Source organism: Lissotriton helveticus, chromosome 8 (genome assembly GCF_964261635.1).
Source record: "Lissotriton helveticus chromosome 8, aLisHel1.1, whole genome shotgun sequence".
Taxonomy (NCBI): domain Eukaryota; kingdom Metazoa; phylum Chordata; class Amphibia; order Caudata; family Salamandridae; genus Lissotriton; species Lissotriton helveticus.
This window is the reverse complement of record NC_136069.1, coordinates 486596299-486612706: the sequence shown is the minus strand read 5'-3', so window position 1 is coordinate 486612706 and position 16408 is coordinate 486596299.

The window sequence follows — 16408 nt, the reverse complement described above, 5'->3', positions numbered from 1 at the left end:
AGCTGAGAAGAAAGCAGACCGGCATCATGGCGGCCACAAACAAAGGAATCCGTGCGAGCCCTCACATATGCGTGCCGGAGCTGCTCCGTGCGATCTCGGCAGGACAGTGAGCGCAGGGCACGGGCCAGGCTGTAGACGGGCGAAAACACACCTTCAGTACAGGCAGCCACCGCAACAGAGTATCTCTTCGAGACTTGCGAGGTCCGGCAGGCTCCAGGGAGCGGGCGGAGGTCCGGGGCAAAGACGATCCTCCCAGAGCTCGAGACTCCGGGCGGGCTGAGAGGTCAGAGGGACACCGTCAGGATCAGCTCCGTGTCCCGCGTATGTCGGGCGAAAGAAACCCCAGGATTACAGGCAGGATGTAGGCGCGGGTCTTCAGGGCCGGTGGAGCCGAGCGACCACACGTCCGTTCAGGTCGCCATCTTGGCTCCTCCTCGACTTTAACATTCTTAGTCTGGGGGGCGGTCTATTTTAGCTTTGGTGGTCTCAGACCAGGCGGCGGCGTTGCGGTCCTGCTCCAAGACCGCCAAAGTCAAAATAAGGCCCCAAGTCTTGGCAGGTCAAGAGTCATGCAGATCCGTCTTGAGCATAAAATTAAAGGAGGGAGTCAAAACATTTGTGTTGTTGCATTTTAACTCCCATAGGTACATTTCCTCTGTGTTAATTCAAGAATCAATGAGTGAAATTCCACCAAACTTGTCATCAAACAAGACCTTAACTCAGAGCAAGGCATTTCCTTGGTTTGATTTTGAATAAATCTGTTTCTGAGATCTTTGCATTAGAAAAAGGTGTCATTCAGACTTTGAAGGGTTAATAATTGTACTTCTCCCTTAGTTCCCTGTTTCATCTGACTGGTAAAGTAATATTATAATTTATAATGCCCTATGGGGCCTACAGTGGGACATTTGAACATTATAGTGAACCTGACAAAAGTTGCGCTCCTTTTCAAATTGTGATAATTCTAGACAGTATTGCCTTTATTTGTTTTATTTTTATTTGGGATTTTTCTATAGGAGGAACTCGACCCGAAGGTATCAGAAGATTTACATAAGCACCAGTTGCGTTAGAGACAGACACATTTATTTTGTTAGGCACTTGGAAATTAAGGGATTGCCCAGAATCACAGGGAACTGAGCGTCTCTTCGAGACTCGAAACCGGTTCCCCAGATTAGAGGTCGTCTGCTCTAGCCCTTAGGCAACATCCTCAGTGGCATAGTATAAGCACTCTAGATCTTGAGGTGGTCATTGTATAAAATGGACTTCCAACACACATTTTGAATACTCTAGGCATCAAATAGGCTGCTGAAGAAAAAATCTTTCCTGCCATATTATGAACATTATGGCTTACTCTGGCGCTATAGGCACAATATTGTTCATTCCTTGCATAACTCTAGCCATAGCATCAGGTGGTTGTCTTTTGACTATTGAAGCCATCTTTCAGATTGATTTCTTGAAGCTTGTTAGAATTATCGTGGCCATTGTAGGCCCTCTCTCTTCTATGGAGGTCACTCATTGCTTTTTGATGACATTGGCATAAAAATGTTCTGACGCTCACTATCATATGATGGCCTTCACCGGCATGTGTTTAAATTACATGAAAATCCTACATGATAATGTGAGCCCGATATTGTCCATTTTGGGCAGTAGTACATCTAAGTACTTCAACAAAGTAAAACACTGGTATTTGTTGTCCAAATTCATGGGTTTCTAAAAAATGAAAAGTTGGCCTTCTGGTGAGAAAAATGTACTTACAAATGTGCACGCTTTTGTTTGTGGAATTGTGTTTATTTGCTAAAAATGAAAATTAAAGAGTGCCATTTGACATAAGATATTTAGCCTGATATTTGAAGGTAATTTTGTTTCATTGCTATATTTAATTCAAAACAAAAATTTAAGAAATGTTTCATGTTCACTTGGGCATTATGCTATCGCTGTTGTTTCATGATTTACATTTAAAATATTTTTATGACATTATAGTAGGTAGTACTGTCTTGACAGCAGAGTCTGTAATATTTGTGTAATATCAATTTGGTCAGGGCAGGATGATGGAAGGTAGAAGTGAACAAGGATGTCATAAAGGTCTTTAACTCAAGTATGCTGTAATATGCACAATTATTTTTCAAGTTTACCAGGGGAGAATGGGAATCTCAGTGGACATTCTTTACCCGTTTTGTACTAATTTATAAGTAGCTATTCGAAATTCGCCTTTTTTAAGCTTTCTCACTAATTGTCAAACTTTCTATAAGTTTGTCCAAACCCGGCTTTTTACATCATCTATCCACTTTTTTGTGTTTACATCGTCTGTCTGTTCTGTCATGTTCCATGCAGTTTCCGAAGCCTTTCAATGTCACTGTATCACTTCAGATATTGCCATTCGATCATTCAACTAATTATAAATATCCTTAAGTTGAATAAAATGAACAGTGCCAGGTTGGAGACAATACTTTGGTGATGGCTGACAGCTTTTTGGTCATGTCAAAGCGTGTTTTTAAAAAACAAATGTATATACTGTTGGGGAAATTGAATGACAAAATAAAAGGCCAATTGTTGCGAGGGCTGGTTGAACGACCCTATAAGTAAGTAAGTGTAAGTAAGTAATTTATTTATTGTATAGTTAATTAACACCATAACAAAATAGTTATAACATCATTAGAATCTGACAACATGAGACACATTTTCATAAACGTATTAACAATATGATAAATGATAACCCATTTTAGAATTAACTTATACAGTGCCCTTATTAAAATCCCAAGTGCCTAGTTCTAGCCCAGTCCAAATGGATCAACTCCATCATGAAAGTAGTACGTCATCTCATTGTCACTAAAATTAGTATAAAATATTAAATATGCCAAAAACAAAATCAGGAGTATATACAGAGATCAAATTTCTATTGACATGTCCTAGATTAAAATAATGCCCAAGTCCTTTATTTGGGGACCGGTGGGGTAATTCAATCTAGAAGGACGAAATGAATATTGCATTCTTGTCTTGCCTAATTTAGATCTTCAAGTTCTTCAATTGGGAGCCCCAAATCCCAGTAGTTCTGTCTAAGAAGGATTAAATCTCACCATCGTGCAACAACCGCCCTAGGTTCCACTGTCTTTCCGAAAGGCTCTAACTTACAGTCCTACAGAGCGGACATTATTTCGTAGGAAAATTTGATGCCCGGGTGATGAACAGTAATGTATTTAAGATGTTCAAAAATATAGCACATCTCCTCAGCCCCCCCCTGGTGATCTGCTGCAGAAGCAAAATGCTGATGCCTGTTCACAAGAGTGAATGCCCTCTGCCAAAAAAAGTGGGTTTAGCAGTAGTCTCCTTTATTGATCTAGAGAAGGGCAACAGAATAAAAGATAAAACCATGATTCCTGATAATTGTTGCATAGCCTACACATAAAATTCCCCGCCACCAGCCCAAAGTGGGTTGCAATCTCTTATTGGTAATGCAAGCACTCTCATTTAAGGATTTGCATTAATGAGATCTAAAAAATATTTTTGCGGCTTCTCAACATTATAGGAATCCGTTAGGGGCTCAGCCCATCTGACTCTAAATGGACTCTAAATCCTGTTCCCAGGAGTACTCTTTCATTTGTTGTTAATAGCTGTCTTCACTGCCCGATAAAGGATGGCACCATCCCCCCAGAGCGGATTCCTCGATCTTGAATAGCAGGATCGCCTTGTTAAGTTCAAAAGACCATAGGTTGCCCAGTTTATTCATAAATTGCTTTCAGATAATTTTCTTATGAAAGCTTTGGGGCCCTCCTACACCTGATAAAATATTTTAACAAGGAGGCCTCACAGTCAATTGATTAAATTGTTAGCCCTAACTCAAGGCTTAGCCTGGAGCATCAGATTTGTTGCGGTTGATGGAATTTTTTGTATATGCTCTAATGTGACATTGCTCTAATGCATTGTCCATCGCGCCAGGATAAGCAAGATGCCCATACTGCAGTACTGGGAGTAAGGTTGCCTTTATAACTCTTAAAATGGGTACAGCTGATATGCTACTTAAGTGATTCAGTTGGCCAATTCCATAAGTAAATGCTGCTGCTTTCTTATTAAGATTGTTGACTTGGGATATTGCAGATCCAGTTTCACTAAACCCCATGCCCAGATATTTATAATGCCTTGCTGTGGAAATGGTCGGATATCCCAACTGCCAGGTTGCCAACTTCTTCCTGCAGTAACTCCCGAATATCAGGACTTTAGTTTTGGCCTGATTTACCAATAGATGTTTTGCCTTATTATATCTACCCAAAGCGTTTAAAGAAAGTATGGGCGAAATCAGCGAAATCGCGGTCCGCGAAATCGTGCGAAAGTGAATTCGCGATCCGCATAATTCGCGAATTCATGCCGAATTGCGAATTTTTGTGTTTTTTGCATGTTGGCGGGGATTTTTGCGTGTTCGCGGGGCTTTTTGCGTGTTCGCGGGCCGCTTGCATGGCGAAGTTACCCATGCGGTCGTGTATGGGCACAGCACCCTCTGGTTCATCACTGCCACCCTCTGGTTCATCACTGCCACCCTCTGGTTCATCACAGCACCCTCTGGTTCACCACTGCCACCCTCTGGTTCACCACTGACACCCTCTGGTTCACCACTGCCACCCTCTGGTTCATCACTGACACCCTCTGGTTCACCCATGCCACCCTCAGGTTCAGCACTCACTACTGACACCCTCTGGTTCATCACAGCAACCTCTGGTTCACCCCTGCTGCCACCCTCTGGTTCAGCACTCACCACTGTGACCCTCAGGTTCATCACAGCACCCTCTGGTTCACCACTGTCACCCTCTTGTTCACCACTGCCACCCTCTGGTTCACCCCTGCCACCCCCTGGTTCACCACTGCCACCCTCTGGTTCATCACAGCACCCTCTGGTTCACCCTGCCACCCTCTGGTACAGCACTGTCACCCTCTGGTTCATGACTGCCACCCTCTGGTTCACGACTGCCACCCTCTGGTTCATCACAGCACCTCTGGTTCACCCCTGCCACCCTCTGGTACAGCACTGTCACCCTCTGGCTCACCACTGCCACCCTCTGGTTTCACCACTGCCACCCTCTGGTTCATCACAGCACCTCTGGTTCACCCCTGCCACCCTCTGGTTCACCACTGCCACCCTCTGGTTTACGACTGCCACCCTCTGGTTCATCACAGCACCTCTGGTTCACCCCTGCCACCCTCTGGTACAGCACTGTCACCCTCTGGTTCACCACTGCCACCCTCTGGTTTATGACTGCCACCCTCTGGTTCATCACAGCACCTCTGGTTCACCCCTTCCACCCTCTGGTACAGCACTGTCACCCTCTGGTTCACCACTGCCACCCTCTGGTTCACGACTGCCACCCTCTGGTTCATCACAGCACCTCTGGTTCACCCTGCCACCCTCTGGTACAGCACTGTCACCCTCTGGTTCACCACTGCCACCCTCTGGTTTACGACTGCCACCCTCTGGTTCATCACAGCACCCTCTGGTTCACCCTGCCACCCTCTGGTACAGCACTGTCACCCTCTGGTTCACCACTGCCACCCTCTGGTTTACGACTGCCACCCTCTGGTTCATCACAGCACCTCTGGTTCACCCCTGCCACACTCTGTACAGCACTGTCACCCTCTGGTTCACCACTGCCACCCTCTGGTTCACCACTGCCACCCTCTGGTTCATCACAGCACCTCTGGTTCACCCCTGCCACCCTCTGGTACAGCACTGTCACCCTCTGGTTCACCACTGCCACCCTCTGGTTTATGACTGCCACCCTCTGGTTCATCACAGCACCTCTGGTTCACCCCTTCCACCCTCTGGTACAGCACTGTCACCCTCTGGTTCACCACTGCCACCCTCCGGTTCACGACTGCCACCCTCTGGTTCATCACAGCACCTCTGGTTCACCCTGCCACCCTCTGGTACAGCACTGTCACCCTCTGGTTCACCACTGCCACCCTCTGGTTTACGACTGCCACCCTCTGGTTCATCACAGCACCTCTGGTTCACCCCTGTCACCCTCTGGTACAGCACTGTCACCCTCTGGTTCACCACTGCCACCCTCTAGTTCACCACTGCCACCCTCTGGTTCATCACAGCACCTCTGGTTCACCCCTGCCACCCTCTGGTACAGCACTGTCACCCTCTGGTTCACCACTGCCACCCTCTGGTTTATGACTGCCACCCTCTGGTTCATCACAACACCTCTGGTTCACCCCTGCCTCCCTCTGGTACAGCACTGTCACCCTCTGGTTCACCACTGCCACCCTCTGGTTCACGACTGCCACCCTCTAGTTCACCCCTGCCACCCTCTGGTTCACCACTGTCACCCTCTGGTTCACCGCTGCCACCCCCTGGTTCACCACTGCCACCCTCTGGTTCATCACAGCACCCTCTGGTTCACCCTGCACCCTCTGGTACAGCACTGTCACCCTCTGGTTCACCACTGCCACCCTCTGGTTTACGACTGCCACCCTCTGGTTCATCACAGCACCTCTAGTTCACCCCGGCCACCCTCTGGTACAGCACTGTCACCCTCTGGTTCACCACTGCCACCCTCTGGTTTATGACTGCCACCCTCTGGTTCATCACAGCACCTCTGGTTCACCTCTGCCACCCTCTGTTACAGCACTGTCACCCTCTGGTTCACCACTGCCACCCTCTGGTTCACGACTGCCACCCTCTGGTTCATCACAGCACCTCTGGTTCACCCCTTCCACCCTCTGGTACAGCACTGTCACCCTCTGGTTCACCACTGCCACCCTCTGGTTCATGACTGCCACCCTCTGGTTCATCACAGCACCTCTGGTACACCCTGCCACCCTCTGGTACAGCACTGTCACCCTCTGGTTCACCACTGCCACCCTCTGGTTTACGACTGCCACCCTCTGGTTCATCACAGCACCTCTGGTTCACCCCTGCCACCCTCTGGTACAGCACTGTCACCCTCTGGTTCACCACTGCCACCCTCTGGTTCACGACTGCCACCCTCTGGTTCATCACAGCACCCTCTGGTTCACCACTGACACCCTCTGGTTCACCCCTGCCACTCTCAGGATCAGCATCAGCACTCACCACTGCCACCGTCTGGTTCATCACAGCACCCTCTGGTTCACCCCGGCTGCCACCCTCTGGTACAGCACTCACCACTGCCACCCTCTGGTTCATCACAGCACCCTCTGGTTCATCACTGGCACCCTCTGGTTCATTACTGCCATCCTCTGGTTCACCACTGCCACCCTCTGGTTCATCACCACCACCCTTTGGTTAACCCCTGCCACCCTCAGGTTGAGCACTCACTACTGCTACCCTCTGGTTCATCACAGCACCCTCTGGTTCACCCCTGCTGCCACCCTCTGGTTCAGCACTCACCACTGCCACCCTCTGGTTCATCACAGTACCCTCTGGTTCACCACTGCCACCCTCTGGATCATCACTGTCCCCCTCTGGTTCATCACTGCCACCCTCTGGTTCATCACATCACCCTCTGGTTCACCAGTGCCCCCCTCTGGTGCACAACTACCACCCTCTTGTTCACCACTGTAGATTATGGGGGGAAAGCACACCTGCCCAGCCTCAACTGAGATGAATTAATTTGGAGCTGGTTAATGTGTCACTGAATTTGTCCTTCAAGTCTGGCACCTGCTTCCTTAGCTGTAAGTGCTTCCTGTTGCAGTTATTTTTTTACAGGAGCATTGTGCCATACTTGTAACTATTCTCTGACCCTGCTTTGAGGGTAAGAGCAGGGTCAGAGAATAGTTGCAAGTAGGCAACTGAACTCTGGAGGGGCCCCTCAGGAAGCACTACAGGGAATGGTTACAAATTAGCTTGAACTTTTGCACCTGCTAAGTGCTTTCAGTTTTCCAAAATTTGTTTTTCTGCCATTTCGCGAGATTTGCGGGGCTTGAATTCGTGCAAAATCGAACTTGCAATCCACAAATTCGTGCGAATTTGCTGATTTCTTTTTTTTGCGTGTTCGCGCGGTTTTCTGCTTATTCGCGGGCCGCTTGCAGTGCACCGACCCCGAGGTTGCCCATGCGGTCATGTATGGGCACAGCCATCTTGTTTGCGTGACGTGTTTCCGTTTCAGGGTGCTCGTTGCATGCTCGCGTCGTATGCAGCGCGCGATTACGTGTTCTTGGGCGTTTTTGCGTGCTCGCGGGGAAAATATCGCGCAAACTTACCCATGCGGTTCTCTATGGGCGCGGCCATCTTGTTTTTCATTCACTGCTATGGTTTTGGGCATGCTACCGTTCTATCCATCTCACATCTTTGTAATCCTATGTTTTTCTGAACTTTTTTTTTCTTTTTTTGCTTATTATCTCTCTCTTCAATTTCCTACATCTATATTTTGTGTTTTTTTTTTACTTTTTGTTACTTTATTACCTACTTTATTTCTTTCGCTCTCTCTCTTATTTTTTTTCACACCTATTCTTCTTTCCTTCTTCTTGTGCCCAGGACCATGGCTAAGGGAGGTGACAAAGGCAAGGGGAAGGGCCGGCTCCCTTGCGGGCGTTTGAGGGGGGAGGAAGTCCAGGCCAGGGAGATCTTCTCTGCGGTGGAGGTGGCCGCCTTGATGGTTTTCATCCAAGTCCACCTCCCTAAGACCGTGGCAGCAGGTGGGCGGATTGCCTCCGGTTACGGCCTCCGGGAGCGTCGCCAGCTGTGGGAGAAGGTGTGCCGGCGCATGTATAAGGAGTCTGGGGTCCGGCGCACCTACCAGCAAGTGACGCACTGGTGGAGTGACATCTTGGACCGGGAGCATGACATGCTCGACCTGCTCGCTGTGGAGATCCCTGGCCTTGGTAAGTAGCTATTTAATAACTACTTATTTTCCTTCTGCTCTGTTATATTGCTAATCTATTTTTTTCCTGAAGAGTACGAATGCTGCTGACTCGATTACATTGCAGGTAAATTAATGTTTAAATAGCTTCTGTCATTGCAGGTGCTCCCCTGTTTATTGGCGTTGCTACTATGCTTACTTGTTTGCAACTTTTTTGTCATTTGAGAGCATTACTGCGTAATGCTAGAGACAGTAGACTCAAGTCTAGTCCTTCTTTGTACTCCTGCTGCTGCCACTTTGAAGAGATAGTGGTGGATTGATACGTTGAGTATATTATTTATTACTTGTTATAGGACATTTGTTAGTGGTCTGCAATCATGATGACGTACTGTGTCTGTCACGCGACGTCTCGTGCTGCTGAGTGATGGCAGTCGTAGTAGAACCTTTTTGTTGTTGACCAGATCAGATGCAATTGATGTTAATTTGTTTCCCCGACATAATTGTAGATTGAGCACAAAGAAATCAAATATTTCCCAAAGAACAATCATCCATGTTGTGTTTCTTTATTTCATGATCACCAGGACCTCCCAGGGGCAAGGCGCCGGCGGCGACAGAGACTCCGGTGGCAGAAGGTGGAGAGGCTCAGTCCCTTGCAGGCTCTTTGCTGGCCCCAGTAAGTTGTTCTATTGTTATATTAATACTTATAGTTCCCTAACTTTTACAGCTCCTATTCATTACAAACTGGTTCCTAATAATTCTATGTTTTACAAAATAGTCTTTGATCTTCTTCTAATGTAGACTACTTTCTACATTCTTATCCTGCCTCTACCATCACTCTCTGTGCTACTACTATTTACAATTATGAGTCGGTCTGTGTAGGTAGCTAAGCTTGCCCATTCGGCAAACGGTGTGAAACAAAATTCTGATACAGCAATAGCTCTAGGCACTAAGTGCAGTCCTCTGGGTTGTCCTTGCTGTCTATTCCAGTCTTCTTAATGTAAGTGCTTTGACAATTTCCAACAACAAAATGTCATTGTTTACACCAAGTAAAAGGTAGCAGTTGCCTTTTTGATTTGAGAAGAGCACATCCCATACCACTAGTGTTTCATGGACTATTCTGCACACAAAGAAGTATGGACACGATAAATAGGACATTGTTGATGATAGGTGCAGTTCGACTTTCGACATACCTCAGTCCGAACAGAAGTTGAACCCCAATCCCCTGACCGACTATCTAGAATGTCTGACCAATGATTTTACGACCCAGAAGAACAGAAGAAGACTACCTCCGAGTCCCGGCCTATCTGAGTCACTGAAACATGACTGCCAAGTGCAGTAGTTCAAACCTTTCCGCTCACTCACTCGTAAACAAAAACCACACAGTGTTTGTTAGTTTTAAAGTTTTATTTTCAATTAGGAAATGAAAACATTATTTCTTTATTTTTAATAGCGTAGTATTCTGATGGATGAAGATGACGTTAAAGTTTAAACAACATACCCATGAATGAAATTAGTATGACTCAAACTTAATAATAGTTAACAAACACATGACATTATTAGAATAACTGTGCGGGAGCCCCCACCTTCTTTAAAGTACTTAAAGTACTGCTGGTGATAACTCAGTAGTAGTTGGTGAATCGTCTGGCAGAAGGGCAATGGAATCTTCTTTCTGTAATGAGAAAAATGGTGCACGTTAAGCAAGCATTCATCAGTTGTCATAAGAAGAAGTGTAGCATTTAATGGAATAAGCATATAAAAGGTTAACACCCTCCCCAAAACCGTTACTTTTTTTCAATCCCAGTAATAAAAAATGTGTTATGTAACATTTTCTTCCATTACGAGACAAAATAGGGGGTTGTGTATGGCATCTGAAAATATGACATGTTTTTCCTAGACGTCACAACATCTGATGCGGCACAGATGACCACCAGTGCCGGGGCCAGCAGTGCTGAGGGGTCCACTCTGGATGCGGCGGCGCTAACAGGAGGAGCTGGGGGGGAAGTCTCAGCGGCGGCGGACGGTGGTAAGTTATTATACTCCTTACTTATTGAATTTCTTTTTAGTAGGCTTGCAAAGGAGTGTATGATGTACTGTACAGTAGTACACAGTACACTAGTATAAGTACACTGTACTGTCAAGAACATTTACTAATTTAGAACTACTTTTTGGGCTATCACGGAGAAGACAGTCAACCTTGACTTTTAATAGCATTAGTGGCGGTACTTCTCTGGTAACCAATGGCCCCCTCTATTTCACTTCAAATCAGCTGGCAAATTTGTATTGTGAAGACAAGTCATATCAGATGTAGTTTAGGGATGTGAAGAACGAAAAGTTAAAGAAGGGTGAAACAAAGGACGAGCGAGTCTTAATATTTATTTATGACTGTAAAGAATGGTTTTGTTGAATACAATTCAACATAAGAAAGAAGACGGCGGTTTCCAAAATATAATGAAAAGGGTGTTAGTTGGTTGTTGACAAAAAGAAATTTTGGTACATTTGAGACATTAAGAAGAATCATAGACGTACTTTGGAAGCCTGGATGTTATCTTCTTTATCCTCCTCGTCGATAGCAGAGGTGTATGATGTAGTAGAGCAGATACTGAGTGGATGAAGTATGGCCAGTGGTAGTGCCACCCTTATAGAAAAGTAAGACATTCCTATCCCCACCTGCATGTACTGCTTAAAGTACTGCGAGTCTGCATCATCATGGCCTGTGTCTGTATTTCGTGGGTGAAAGCTGAGTGAGCTGACATTAAGGCGACTACCACAAGTTCACGTACCAGTAATTTATTTTGCAAAACAAGAGAAAAAAAGTAAAAAAGGCCTTTTTTTAGTACTCTCTGACTATGTATGTAGTAGTGAGTCCACCTATAGTGCTGCTTGTGGAATTCCTGAAACTCAGTGTCACAGGCTTACAAAGACGGCGGAAAGATACATGCCAAAATGTCATACTGTGTTTGCTACTTGCTGGTGTTACTAAGTGTCAACTTTCCGTTTAATTATTTTGACTTAATGTTAAAAACTGTTGGCTACAGTATTTTTCTTTCTTTCTTCATAGATGCTACTCCCAAAAAGCTCACCCGTAAGGAGATGGCTAAGCTGGAGGCTATTTGTGCCGAGTATCGGCGGTTGTGGGCTCAGGAGCATGAGGAGACATCAACATCTACATCCTCCTCCACTGCCCCCGGGTCCACCAGCCAGAAGCCTCCAGCCAAACGGAGCCATGGCCCGACAGCCTCCCGCCGCCGCCGCACAGCAGCAACAGCATCAGCGGCCCCCCCAGATCCTGGATCGTTCGTGTGCGCCGACTACGCAAAAGAGTGGACTACCTGGAGCGGTTGGCCGAAAAACATCAGCGCCAGCTCCGGGACCTCCGCAAAGAGCAGCGGGACATGAAGCAACAACTTGCCAAACTACGCCACCGGAGGAAGTGACTGTCCCTTGCCCCTTTTTTAAAGACTGTTGGGGGGTGGGATTGGGTGTTTGGGAAAGGGGACTTTTTGGACTTTTGGACATTGGTTGGAACCCCAAAGAATTGAAAAAAAACAACAAGGGAGACCAATGGAGATCAAAGCGGACAGTTTAAAATTGTACGACAGTGTTACCCCGGAAACAAACCCCAAATTCGAAGAATTATCGATCACACGGGCCCAAATAAAAAGGCTAATCCAAAAATTAAAATCAGAAGGGGCTCCGGGGCCGAACGGTATCCCAACTGCAGTCTACAAAACAAACACAGACTTCTGGGCCGAACTTTTAGCTATATTGTTCAATCACATCTGAAAAAAAGGAACTCTTCCGGAAACATGGAGAGGAAACATCATCCATCCAATCCACAAGAAAGGGGACCGGAAAGAGCCAGGAAATTACCAATTAATTTCCTTAATAGATGTTGAAGCCAAGCTGTACGCCTCGTGCCTGTTGAAAGAGCTGCAGGATTGGGAAACATTATCTAAAATAATCCCCAGGTTTCAAATTGGTTTCAGACTGGGGATGGGGACTACCACTAACCTGGCCACCTTGGGCCTGCTAACTGATAACGCCAAAAAAAGGAAACATCAATTATATGGTTGTTTCGTCGACATAAAATCAGCTTTCAACCACATAAGCAGGCCAAGGCTCTGGAGCAAATTAAGAAAGTGGGGGATGCCGGACTATTTAATAAATGCAATCACCAGCCTATATAGTGAAACATGGGCGAAGGTTAAACAAGGGAACGGTAGCAGCCTCACTCACAAAATTGAGACACAGGATGGTCTAAAACAAGGTTGTGTCCTTGCCCCCAGTCTTTTTAACTTATATCTTGCTGACATTGGACGAAATGTAGACGCAATTGAAAGTCATGCACCAAAACTTGGTAATGTTCCCGTGCCCATAATGCAGTACGCCGATGACATAGTTTTACTAAGCAAAACACCTGTCGGACTGCAACGCTTAGTAAACATGTTAGCCTCTTATTTAGCAGAGGAAAACCTGGAGTTGAACAAAAACAAAACAAAAGTGCTCCGAATCATGGAGGGGAAGAAATTAAAATATAGATGGTCAATCAACAACTCTGTTCTTGAAGAGCAGGCCTCGTATAAATACTTGGGGATGACCATTGAGCGGGGCAAAACAAAAAAAAGGCACATACAGGTACTAAGAGGGAAAGCGCAATCATTATTATATGCATATAGGCAACTGCAAAAGACAGTGGGAGGTCCAAACTACATGCACTTACTTAAAGTAATGGCTGAACAAATCATTCCAACCTTGTCTTACGGGCTAATTGGATGGCTCGGAAGCGAATCAACGATACTAAACAACCTACAAAATAAAATATATAAAGTTGTGTTTGGGTTGCCATATGCAGCATCGCCAGCCCAAGTTCGATTAGAATTCGGCTTACAAAACCAAGAAATTAGGTCGAAATCCACATTTGTAAAATTCTGCCACAAGCTCCGAACCGCCCCTAGTAAGTCACTGGACAATCTATGCTGGGAGGATATAAACTTTTTGGTAGGCAGGCCCAACACCACCCAATGTGGTAAATTTCTCAGCCAGAGTTTGACAACATTGGGCCTACACGAAGTGTGGAAAAAAAACATCAACCACAAGCAGTTCTGTAAAATAGCAAAAGGATCAGCAAAAAGGATCTCCTTGCTCACAGATAAAAGAGCTCTAATAAAACGGAGACATGCGTGGACAGTAGTTAATTCATACACCACCCAAAAACCGCAAGTCTACCTAGCTCTATACTACTGCCAACATCTAAAAAAATCGCTGATAGCCTACCGTCTGGGCATGCACTTTTCAAAAGATCTAAGGCCTTCTTGGAAACAGCAACTAGAAAGTGCTAACTGCAGATTATGCAGATATAAGAACGAAACAGTGTCACACTTATTATGTGTATGCCCAGCGCTGCAGGTCTTAAGAAGAAGATATCTTCGGGCAATCTTCAACATACTGAAAATCCGCACCTGCAGGCAGGCGGTGATATGTTGGCTAAGCGTTGTTTCACCTACCCTTTCATGTCGGGGAATCAAATTTATGGCGAAGGCAACACAGCTGTTACAAGAAAATGATCAGATATAAGGTATTTTGCCACCCCGAACAAAAAGAAGAACAGGGACAGAATACCAGGTGACAAAGGTGACACAGACAGACTTAGGACGTTTTTTACCAAGACATACGACCACTGAGAGAACATTTTCTGAAACAGATCACTCTGATTCCACTTCAATTTTACAAGTCTTTTGTATTTGTTGTTGCACTGTTTTTATTTCTTGTAAATATTGTAACGATTTTAATTAATCACACAATAAAACGATGATGATGACATTGGTTGGGGTTAGGTAGGGGGGTGAGTTGGGTTAATTTATTTCATTTTTTGACTACCTCAATATATTTCTTAATAATTATTTTTCATACCAAAAGATAGTATACACGTTCATATTATTTTGTGTGGGGGTGGGCGGTGGTTACTGGACGTTTGGTTTCTTCCAACTTACCAGCATGAATGAAACATCTAGTCCTGAAATGTACCAAAGTGCCAGTAACCGAGTTAGTGAGTTCAGTAGCCCTACTAGTACTTTACTAGTAGTACTGGCAATCTCTGCTCTCCTACCAGTCCTAGCCCATTATTCTACCTCTCCAAAATGCTTATCTTACCTGTGATTCGTGTTTGAGAATCGGGGTAGCCTCAGGGCTGGCTGCATTGCAAATGGTGATTAAGGTTGGTTGTTGACTTGAATCCTTGACGGATGCAATATCATTGTTGTGCTGGTAGCAGTAGTGGTACACACTTGTAGTATCACCATATGAAAAAAAGAGGAAATTAAACATTGAGTGGCCTGAGCGTAGCATTAGAAACAGTACAATAGATAGTACGGTACAGAACAGTGCCCTAAATTGTAGCCTAAGCAGTGCCAACGTAAGGTAAGCATTAAGCATTAGATTGTTCACGTCATGTAGAAGGAGGATGTTCTTATCAATCCACGATGGAGCACATGAACTTCTGGTTGCTTTGACCTTATCCTCCCCAGCAAGTGTGTGGAATTTATTGTTGTTGTCAGTCACACCTCAATGAAATACCACACAGCCCGGGGGAAGAGGGTTAGGGTTGGAAAATTAGATGGGAATGGGGGATTTTGTGAAAGTTTGATAGAGAGGCAAAAAAACACAGCATGGACAGTCAAACAACAAATGAAGAGAAACAAATCTTTGGATTTGAAGATATTGATAAATCTTTAAAGGGACATAAAGGAAGTGCACTACTGCATGCCAGAAGTTGTTTACTAAATGGATGGTTAGCTTATTGAAAAGTAGTACTACTACTTACTGCAACTTACTAGTAACTATGAAGGAACAAGTTGACAGTACAGGGAGGCAGTCATTACGCAATTTTACTTGCCTCTCTGCCCTCAGAGAATAAACACTTAGAACATTAAATAAGTGTTAAACATAGCAAAGACGTATCAAATAGCTGGAGGGATGAATTTGAAGCAGATATCAAACAAACGCACAGAGTCACACTCGTAGAAGTAAGTTCAAGTACACAAGGTGACTCCCCTGACCTGCTTCGGAAGAGGTCGCTCCCCCCCACGCTCCCAAGACTTGGTGGTTTCAAGATATCAGAGCACCTGATAGCTGATTGCTGAGTAGCGGTATCGTAGCGCCTTGAAGCAGAATCCACAGCGCGACCTTCCCCCGCATTACTGGCGCTGCCTGCACTGCTCGTTTATTTATCCCATTTCGTGTGATATTTGTGCATTGTGCATTCTTGACATTTTTTATTGTGCTGTTAGGGCTGCGCACTGTTGGTAAGAAAGTATTTCTATCTTTACTCGATTGTGCATCTATTTACCCCCCAGGCTCACCCAGTTTCGTTTTTCCCCTACCTGCAGCCCTTTTGTTGTTGTTTGTGCTTACTAGGCCGTAGCTCCACCCCACGCCCGCCTCCCAGCTGACCCTGCCTCGCCCCTCCCCACCCAATACCTACATATGACAGATGCCTTACCGCGCAGCGTTCATGCGCAGCGGTCGCGCCCCATGCGCGCCGAAGGTGCGCCAAAGGTAAGCCCGTCTACGCCCGTCCGCGCCTGGACCGCGCTCAGCGCCTTACCCCCTGGCCCTCGCAAACTGCTCTCCTCCCGCATAAC